Raw genomic sequence first — 9926 nt, 5'->3', positions numbered from 1 at the left:
TGTGTGCACGCGCTCACGTTTTTGGCTGATATATTAATTGACTGATTGATTTAAATAAGCGCTGCTTTGGTGCAATCAACTTTGACTTTATTCATTTATTTATTGATATTTCTTTTTATCACAACAGATTTCTCTGTGTGAAATTCGGGCTGCTCTCCCCAGGGAGAGCGCGTCGCTATACCACAGCGCAACCCTTTTTTTCGTATTTTTTCCTGCGTGCAGTTTTATTTCTTTTTCCTATCGAAGTGGGTTTTTCTACAGAATTTTGCCAGGAGCAACCCTTTTGTTGCTGTGGGCTCTTTTACGTACGCTATGTGCATGCTGCACACGGGACCTCGGTTTATCGTCTCATCCGAATAACTAATTTATTTTGTATTCTCATTTTCACGTGTCAGTTTACTTGCACCTCATAGAAAAAAACAGACGTTCTTGTTTTGTACAAAATCATCTCTTAATATGGGCGCTGAGCTCTCAAAATTACTCTCTCTGTGTCTTATCTCTCTGTGTCTCTCTCCTTCTATCTCTCACTGTGTGTGTGTGTGTGTGTGTGTGTGTGTGTGTGTGTGGTTCTCTTTCTCTCTCTATCTCTCCTGCACTCACCTGCCACGGTCTTCACACACGGTGTCCGTGCCGTTCTGGCTGTGGTGTGTGTTACTGTTGTGTGGTACTTTTGCTGTTGGATATCTTCTTCAGCGTCCAAGATGCAATTTGCTTGTTCAGCATCCATGATAATGTTTTTTGCCATGCACTGAACTCTGGAGTCATGGCGGTCCGGTACTGTGAGTAGATGAATGTGGTGTGTATTGTGTGTGTGTGTGTATCTGTTTGTGATCATGGCCAGTCCCGTATCCATATGTGAGGAAAACGGTGGTAGTAAATTAAAACCCACCCTGGATTTATTTCAAAAACGTTTTTCCTGTTCAATTGACGAATTAACTTTGTGGAGGAATTGCCTGTTGTATCGTTATTCAGCCATCACTAACAGTGACATTTCCTTCACCTACTGTGACTATAATGCGCACGATACTGCTTTATCTCCGCCGCCAGTCATTGTGTCTTTTCCCCCTCCCTCTTCCCTTGCAAAAACTGTTTTCCGTATTCTTTTCCGGTCAACCAAGTCCATCACTCTTACTCTGTATTTTACTGCGCAATCGCATGGAACACTACTCTGTCAAGGCATCGATTGCCCGCAATGGGACACTTGTGAATGTGAAATTATAAAAATGTTCATTGACTATTTTCTTCGTGACAAAAACTGTGAAAAACTGTCACGTTCCTTACTGGAACCTTCTATTGGCTTTATCGGTGCTGTTTCTGAGAATATTTCCCTTACACAGCCTTCCGTGGATCTGACTCAGATGGTCTTTTCATCTGACCCTACTGGTAAGGACCTTCCCCCACCTTCACGGTCTCATCTCATCCAGGACTCGGACTCTGCCAAACCAGTGCAGGAAGGTGTCGTCCTTTACCCCCCTATCACACCAGTTGTGCATGATGATGTGAACAGTGACCACAACGTTACGACAAAGAAAGACAGGACTCCAATCAGCAAACGGACTCGACTTCAATGCAGACGTTCTTTGTACAAGACTGCAGTGCCAACAGCTTCCAGCCCAGTGACAGCCTTGAAGAACAGAATGACCAAGCTAGAACAGACTGTTAATTCCTTGCCCACAATGGAGCTCTCCACAGATGATATTAACTCTATCATTGATGATATAAAAACTGCAACGAAAAATGATCTGCATGTAAACATATGTGATAAATTCAATTATATTTGTGATAAGATAGATGACATGAAAACTGTTGTAACAAATTTAGAAACTGTCAACAAACAAATTGTGAAAGAAAACAATTCTGTTAAAACTCAGTTAGGTTCTCTACAGTCTCAGATAAAAAGAAGTAAATCATTTCAGAGAGACTGTGTCACAATTTCCACGCAAACATTACCTGATATTTTTGTGAAAAACATTATTACCCATTCTGATGTCTGCACGCAAACAGAAACAGTGCCATTCAGTCAAACACGGGATGATGTTAGTCCTGTTAAAGATGTCCGCATGGACACAGTCACTGAGACACAATCCAGTATACATAATACTTCCTCAAAGCCGGCTTCAGAAGCTAAGTCACAGACCCCTGACAGTCTGTCTCCCGTGAGTGACAAAGGGGAATGTTCCACAGACCCCTCTCCTCTTCCCCCTCAACAAGACGGCGAATCTGTAGAATGTGCTGTACAGACCAAGAATTTCTATTCTGTCCTCTCTGACACAAATACTGATGTGTCAAAGAACAAAAATTATCCATCAACAGACACACATTCTGGGAAAGATACCCGAGCGGTCAAGCCAGATGGTGTCCACAGTGCATCATCCCCTTTTGACACGCTGTGTCGTATGTCTGTTCCTTACAGAACTACTGTGTTGCTGGTTGGGGACTCTGTGCTGCGCTACGTCAATCCCAAACGTTTAGTGCTTAGACATGAACGACCATTTAAAATATGTGTCCCAGGTATCTCCATCGAAGACCTTCTCTCGTGGCTTCCCTCTTTGTCCGTAACCCCAAGTTTAAAGGAACTGATCGTACATGCTGGTGTCAATTCATGCCCGTCATGTCCCATTTCTGTCAGTACCTGGTCATCCCTCATTGTTTTATGTAATCAGAAATTTCCAAATGCTCGTGTCAGCTTCAGTTCCATTCTTCCTGCCAGAGGCAGACATTCATTCAATAATACCATCTTTCCAGCAAACCGCAATTTAAAGGTGGCTTGTGACAAACATAATGCTACATATATTGACAACTTCCCCAGTTTTGCAGAAGATAGGAGTCTGTACAGTGACGTCATTCACCCAAATGTCCGAGGTACTGCGAAACTTGCGGACAATCTGAAAAATCTGTGGCGGAATGTGCCTGTCAGGAATTTTCCATTTGATTCTTTCCTTCACAACCAAGTTAAAGCCCCTGTGAGAAATCCTGAACCAAGACAGCCCTCGGCTTTGACCAGTTCTTCATCATTTCACCCTTATGTAAGTGCTCAGAATAATCATGATCGTGCCAACCATCAATTTACTCCAGAAGACTGCCCTCCATTTTCATCCCTTGAACATTTTCCCCCTTTAATGCAAAGATCATCCCCCAAAGAATTTCCAATGAACCCCCTCCCACATAACCCTGAACCCAGTCTTCCTGTTCACCCTTTGCCCACTCAGAACTCTGCATTCAGTCATCATCATGTTGACACACCCATGAACAGAAATGCGTTTCCCTCACAGAATAGGACGTATGGAATTAATAATCCCAACACCCCAACTGATATCCATCCTTATGCAGAACAGTTACTGAGAATGGCATCACGTCTTTTGTCTCAGCAACATTTCACTCCGTCATAGCAGCCCCCCACCCCCTTATTATTATTATTTTTATTTTTATTTAATGATTGATTAAAAAATAATAATAATTCCTTCTAATATCGATATGAAATCTACCCAGCCGCCTAGGATTGACGTAAAATCAAAAGGTAATGTTTCCATATTCTATCGTGTACATAAATATGTTGTGCGTGTGTGTGTGTATGTGTGTGTGTGTGTGTGTGTGTGTGTGTGTGTGTGTGTGTGTGTGTGTGTGTGTGTGTGTGTGTGATCGTGCGCGTGCCGTGCGTGCGTACGTGCGTGTATGTATGATTGTTATATAATACCCACTAATTTGCCGGACTATCATGAAAAGTGTATTGTTGAGCGCTTGTGTCACATTTAGAGAAAAGTACAAGTACTTAGTGAATGATACCTTGTTCTTATAAGCGGTTTGTTAAAGGTATTTTTTCTTGTCGGTAATTTTCTACTTTTTGCTTGTGATTTGGATATTTCGTCTCTTATCTCTGTAAATTACCGTGTTTAGTTGTTGTCATATGTACAGTTGACCCTCAGCCTTTATTTAACATTGTGATTATTGTATGTTTGATAAAATTTTGCATTTTCTCGTGAAGTGTAGAGAACAATGCCGAGCACACTTGATGTGTGGCCTTCCAAAGATGGCCTTAGAATTGGATTTCTTAATATCAATCATGTTGTTAGTAAACTGACAGATGTATCGCTTATTTTACATAATTCCGGTGCGTATTTTCATGTTTTTGGTATAGCTGAATCTCGATTATCTCACAATATATGTGATTCTGAACTAAAAATGACAGGGTATAATGTTGTCCGTAGAGATCCTACGCGTACTATGGAAACAGGGTTATTGATATATGTCCACCAGAGCATCAATTTTAAACAAGTGCACCTCCCTGATCTTCATTGTATTGAATCCTTATGGATACAAGTCAACTTAAAAAGATGTAAATCAGTTCATTTGGGTTTTATTTATGGAAATCCAGCTGAATATGTTCATTGGAGGGACAATTTTACTCTTTTGATGGAGGACGTTACTTCTTTTTCTGATGAATTAATATTATTGGGCGACTTCAATATTGATTTATTAAAACCTAATAAATTATGGACACATACTGTGGAATCATTTCATCTTACCCAACTGATAGATAAGCCAACTAGAATTACTCTATCTTCACAATCTCTTATTGATCACATTTATGCATCTACAATACATAATATAGTTGAGATATGTTCACCAGATTATGGTTGCAGTGACCACTTTCCTATTTGTTTAACATGGTTAAAGAAAGGTGCCAAAGTTCCTAGAAATTGTCACACATTAATTAAATATAGAGACTTCTCAAAATTCGATCCTGATAAGTTTTTGTTTGATTTAATTAATTCGCATATTTCTGTTGTTTATCAGTTCACAGATCCTGATGAGGCATTTGAAGTTTGGTATCATAATTTTTTAAATGTATATGATAAAAATGCTCCATTAAAATCTAAACGTGTTAGTATTAATTCGAAAGTACCATGGCTTACACAAGATCTTCAAAATGCCATGGATTTAAGAGATGCATTGCTAAAAACAGGAACCAAAGAAGAGTATGCTAGACAAAGGATTTTGGTTTAATACCTTAAGCGTGTGGCTAAAAAGAAATATTTTCAAGAACTAGTTTCTTCAAAAGCTGATAGTAAATTAATCTGGAAAGCGATAAACCAGATCACTAATCGTAATGCCAATACTAAAACTACATCAGTCAGTGATATGTCTCCTGATAAACTTAATAGACATTTTTGTGAAATAGGTAGTTCAACTGTAAAATCTGATAGATATCTAAATAATACTCTTGAAGGTTTAAGTGAATTCTGTACGTCAAAAAAAAATTTCGTCTCACTCAAAAATTCCCTTAATGGGTGTTCATGAAGTTTGCGATGCATTATCACACTTAAAACAAACTGGAACCAGAGGCTTGGATGGAACTGATAGTAAAATTTTGAAACTTTCTGCACCAGTTCTTTCTGAAACCCTTACTTACATTTACAATTTATGTATAACGAAAAACCAGTTTCCCAAGGCATTTAAACTGGCAAAAGTCATCCCGCTGTACAAGTCAGGAGATCAAACAGAGCCTTCAAATTATAGACCAATTTCAATCTTGTCTACTTTGTCAAAACCCATAGAAACCCACATTAAAAAACAAATTTTTAGTCATTTTAATTCCTTTAATCTGTTTCATCCAAGTCAATCTAGTTTCAGACCTAATCATTCATGTCACACTGCACTAACATCCTTAGTTGACAAGTGGCTGACTAATATAAATAATAATAACTTTACTGGAGTTCTGTTTGCAGACTTTGCATAAGCCTTTGATGTGATTGATCATGCACTTCTTCTTAAAAAACTTAGAATTTATGGCTTATCAAACAATACATTAGATCTCTTGCACTCATTTTTATCTGATAGGAAACAACTGGTGATAATTAATGGAAAAGAATCTTCTCTATTACCTATTGAATATGGTGTTCCTCAGGGTTCTGTGTTGGGACCAATATTGTTTTCCATTTATAGAAATGATTTACCTTTATTTATCACTGCATTATGTGAACTGTTTGCTGATGATACACGTTGACAATTCTAAACTCTCTGAAGTTTCCAGACCAGGTAAGTATTAATCAGTTAACTGATTGGTCTGAACTAAACCACATGAGTTTGCATCCACAAAAAACCAAATACATGTTGATTACAACCAGACAGAAGCGTCAAACTCTTGCATCTAATTCCTCCTCCCTTTTTATAAATGGCAAAGTCATTGAAGAAGTCGACAGTCACAAGGTTCTTGGGGTAATTATTGATAACAACTTGACCTGGTCTGATCACATATCAATGTTATATAAAACTATTTCCAAAAAGGTATATCAACATTCTAAAATAAAACATTTACATACTCGAAAAATATTTTTTCATGCCTACATTGAATCTTATATAAACTATGTCTCAACTGTCTGGGATTCAGCAAGTAATAACATCCTAAAACCACTCCTAAGTCTTCATAGGCGTGCTCTTAAATTAGTTATTCTAAAATCGTCCTCTTTATATGTTTCTGATTATATAGAACTTGATTTATTGCCATTGAAAATTAAACTTAAATGTAATAAAGCCATATTTATGTTCAAAGTATTATCAGGTTATGCCCCACCCTCTCTCATAAGTAATTTTCCAGTAAATAGTCACCGTCACACACATAAAATAACCTTGCCTCGGCCAAGAATTGATCTTTATAAAACAAGTCTCACATACTCTGGTGGATATTTATGGAATTCTATTTCATCTACACTTAATATAAACTCCAGTCTCAGTGTCTTCAAAAGACTATATCATAAACATCTAATGTCAGAGCTAATTTCTACGAATCCTTGAAATTACTGAGACTGATAAACAAATGATGTATTCTCAATATCCTTGTCTATTTGTCTATCTCCTTTCCTCCCTTCCTCTTTTCTTCCCTCCTCCCTCTCTTCCTCTCTCTCTCACTCTCTCTCTCTCTCTCTCTCTCTCTCTCTCTCTCTCAACAGTTTCCTCTCTTTCCTTCCTCGTATCTCTTCCTCTCTTACCTTCTTCTTCCCTCTCTCCTTCACGCAAAAGCAATGTTATTTTGTGGGGAACTGTGTATTTTCTATGCCATTTATTGTTCTTGTTGTTGTTGCCAGGCAAAATGGGTTTTTTTTTCCTTCTTTTTTCAGTCTTCTTGTATTTCCTAGATTAGTTTATACGTTTTCTTTACGAGGGTAGGATGGAAACAGGCCGATAAGTGCCTATTCCTTTTCCCTCAATAAAAAAGTTTCAATTTCGATTTCGATTTCGATTTCTCTCTCTCTCATATATATATATATATATATATATATACACGCACACACTCACACACATACACTCACACGCATACACACAAACGCATGTTGTGGGTTTGTTTTGTTTGTTTTTTTTTGTTTGGTTTGGGTTTTTTGCTGCCCCATCATCTGCACCGTTTCAGTGGCATTACTCCCACGCCGCTCATATGTGGGGGTTTTTGTTGTTGTTTCTTTTTTTGCTTTTTGTTGGGTTTTTTTTGTTTGTTTGTTGTTTTGTTGTTGTTGGTTTTGTTTTTTGTTTTTTTTTGGTTTTTTTTTGGGGGGGTTGTTTGTTTGTTCGTTTGTTTTTTGAGCAGTTACTCCCCATGAGTCGGAATATTATCGAGGTAAGTTTTATCGTCAAATGGCCAAGGAGCGTAAGTGATGAGAAGGTAGCGAGACATGATTATGCATATATGTGCTTTGCACTAAGCAGAAAGTTGGCCTAATTACAATGAATGCAACATCGTTCATCGCTCTCTGTATCAGTATTAATTTCAACACACACAGAACTTTAGAGCGTTGCTGTATACGAACACGCCTTCAGGCTGTTGCCATGTTCTGATGAGCTTTTGACTTGATTGCGTTAACACACATTGACGAGAGCGAGATTAGCTTGCTCTTCTATGTTTTTCCCATCTCCGTGAATTTCTTCTTCTTCTTCTTCTTCTTCTTCTCCTCCTCCTCCTCCTCCTCCTCCTCCTCATCTCACTCCTACTCCTTCTCCTCCTCCCTCTCCTCCTCCTTCTTCTTCTCTGTCTGTCTGTCTGTCTGTCTGTCTGTCTGTCTGTCTCTCTCTCTCTCTCTCTCTCTCTCTCTCTCTCTCTCTCTCTCTCTCTTTCTCTCTCTCGTTATCCTATGTAAGGCATTCAAATTAAGAGAAATAATATTGTTACTTCGTAAAACAGTTATAATGTATTTTTTGTTGTCTATAATTATATTTACACGGATACAATGCACGGTTTCTCGTCTATATTGTTTATGTATTTTCGCTGAGTTGTATTATATTTACGTATACCCCCTTTACTAGGGGCTGTGGCCTGATTATGAATAAACCATTCCAATTCCAATTCTCTCTCTCTCTCTCTCTCTGTGTGTGTGTGTGTGTGTGTGTGTGTGTGTGTGTGTGTGTGTGTGTGTGTGTATGTATGTGTGTGTGTGTGTGTGTGTGTGTGTGTGTGTGTGTGTGTGTGTGTGTGTGTGTGTGTGTGTGTGTCCTGAATTCAATGCAACGAAAAATAAATGCATGTATGAAACAACTCGACAGAAACGTCAGAGAAATGGCAACAAATTTATTCAATATCTTCATTTCCAATGTTAAGATTGAAGAAGTCAAATCAAACAAAGTTCTTTGTATAATTATCGATAATAATCTATCATGGTCTGAACATATTACTTACTTATGTAAAAGAATGTCTCAAAAAATATTCCAGTTATCAAAAATAAAACATGTTCTAAATACATATGCCCGAAAACAATTCTTTCATGCTCATATACAGTCAATCATAGATTATGCTTCTACGTTGTGGGACTCTGCTAGGCCTAATATTCTAAAACCTCTTGTGAGATTATACAAACGTGCTTTGAAATTAGTTCTATCAAAATCATATTCATTAACTCCTAATGATTATAGGTCACTTGATATCCTCCCACTGGAGCTAAAACTAGAATACAATTAGGCTGTTTTTATGCACAAAATAGTAAGCGGATTCGCACCTCCTTCAGTCGTAAGTGATGGAGTCTCCCGTTGGACTGACGGATGAGTAGGCAGGCAGGCTTATCTGTCGGTGTGTGTCCTCATATGGGAGAAGAGGCCCATTCTGGATGCGCAGCACTTCCCACAGGTGTTGCAAGGGAAAACGTCTCCAGAAGTTGAGCCCTGCTTCCTTCGCTCACGCTTCTCCTTAATGACCAACGTTCTCTTGTTTTCAAACGTCTTTATGCCACTAGAGCACAGCATCCTCCAGCAAGAGCGGTCAAGGGCATCAGTTTCCCAGGATGCGATGTCTATGTCACAGGCTTTGAGGTTTGTCTTCAAGGTGTCCTTGAAGCGCTTGCATGGTCTTCCAAGTTCACGGTGACCTTCCTTCAGCTGGCCATACAAAAGCATCTTCGGGATCCTGCTGTCTGTCATGCGGACAACGTGTCCTGTCCAGCGTAGCTGGCACTGGATCAGCAGGCTTTCAATGCTGGGCAGGCCGCTCGTCTCTAGGACCTGGAGGTTGCAGACCCTATCTTGCCACTTTATGCCGAGGATCTTTCGTAGGCATCTCTGGTGAAACTGCTCAAGTTGTTGAATGTAACGGCGATACGTCGTCCATGTTTCACAGCAGTACAACAAGGTGGTCAGCACAACAGCTCTGTAGGTTTTGATTTTGGTGCTGAGCCTGATGCCTTTGTTGTTCCACAGCCTGTTGTTGAGTCTGCCAAAGGCGGAGCTGGCCTTGGCGATGCGCAGCGTCACTTCTGCATCAAGGGCTCCGTTGCTCCATAAGGTGCTGCCCAGGTAGCAAAACGTGTCAACTGACTTGATCTCTGTGTCATCGATCTTGATTGCAGGTGGGGGGGAGGCACTGGCGTTCTGTGAGCTAGCTGGTTGGTACATGGACTCGGTCTTGCTGAGGCTGATGGTGAGTCCAAAGCGCCTGCAGGAAGTTGAGAACCTGT

The 9926-nt window shown here is 39.5% G+C and overlaps 1 protein-coding gene across 2 annotated transcripts in view; it reads left to right on the top strand.

The window, feature by feature from the left end:
* The first annotated feature begins 630 nt into the window (after positions 1–630).
* LOC143291097 (equilibrative nucleobase transporter 1-like) overlaps positions 631–9926 on the top strand; it is a 38120-nt gene continuing 28824 nt past the window's right edge. For both annotated transcript variants that reach the window (XM_076600738.1, XM_076600722.1), the window contains exon 1: positions 631–779. The gene's annotated coding sequence lies outside the window, so the exon portion shown is untranslated. The remainder of the gene's footprint in view (positions 780–9926) is intronic.

This window comes from Babylonia areolata, chromosome 1, assembly GCF_041734735.1.
Source record: "Babylonia areolata isolate BAREFJ2019XMU chromosome 1, ASM4173473v1, whole genome shotgun sequence".
NCBI lineage: Eukaryota > Metazoa > Mollusca > Gastropoda > Neogastropoda > Buccinidae > Babylonia > Babylonia areolata.
Note: the sequence above shows the minus strand (reverse complement) of the source record. Positions and strands in the feature narration are given on the sequence as shown.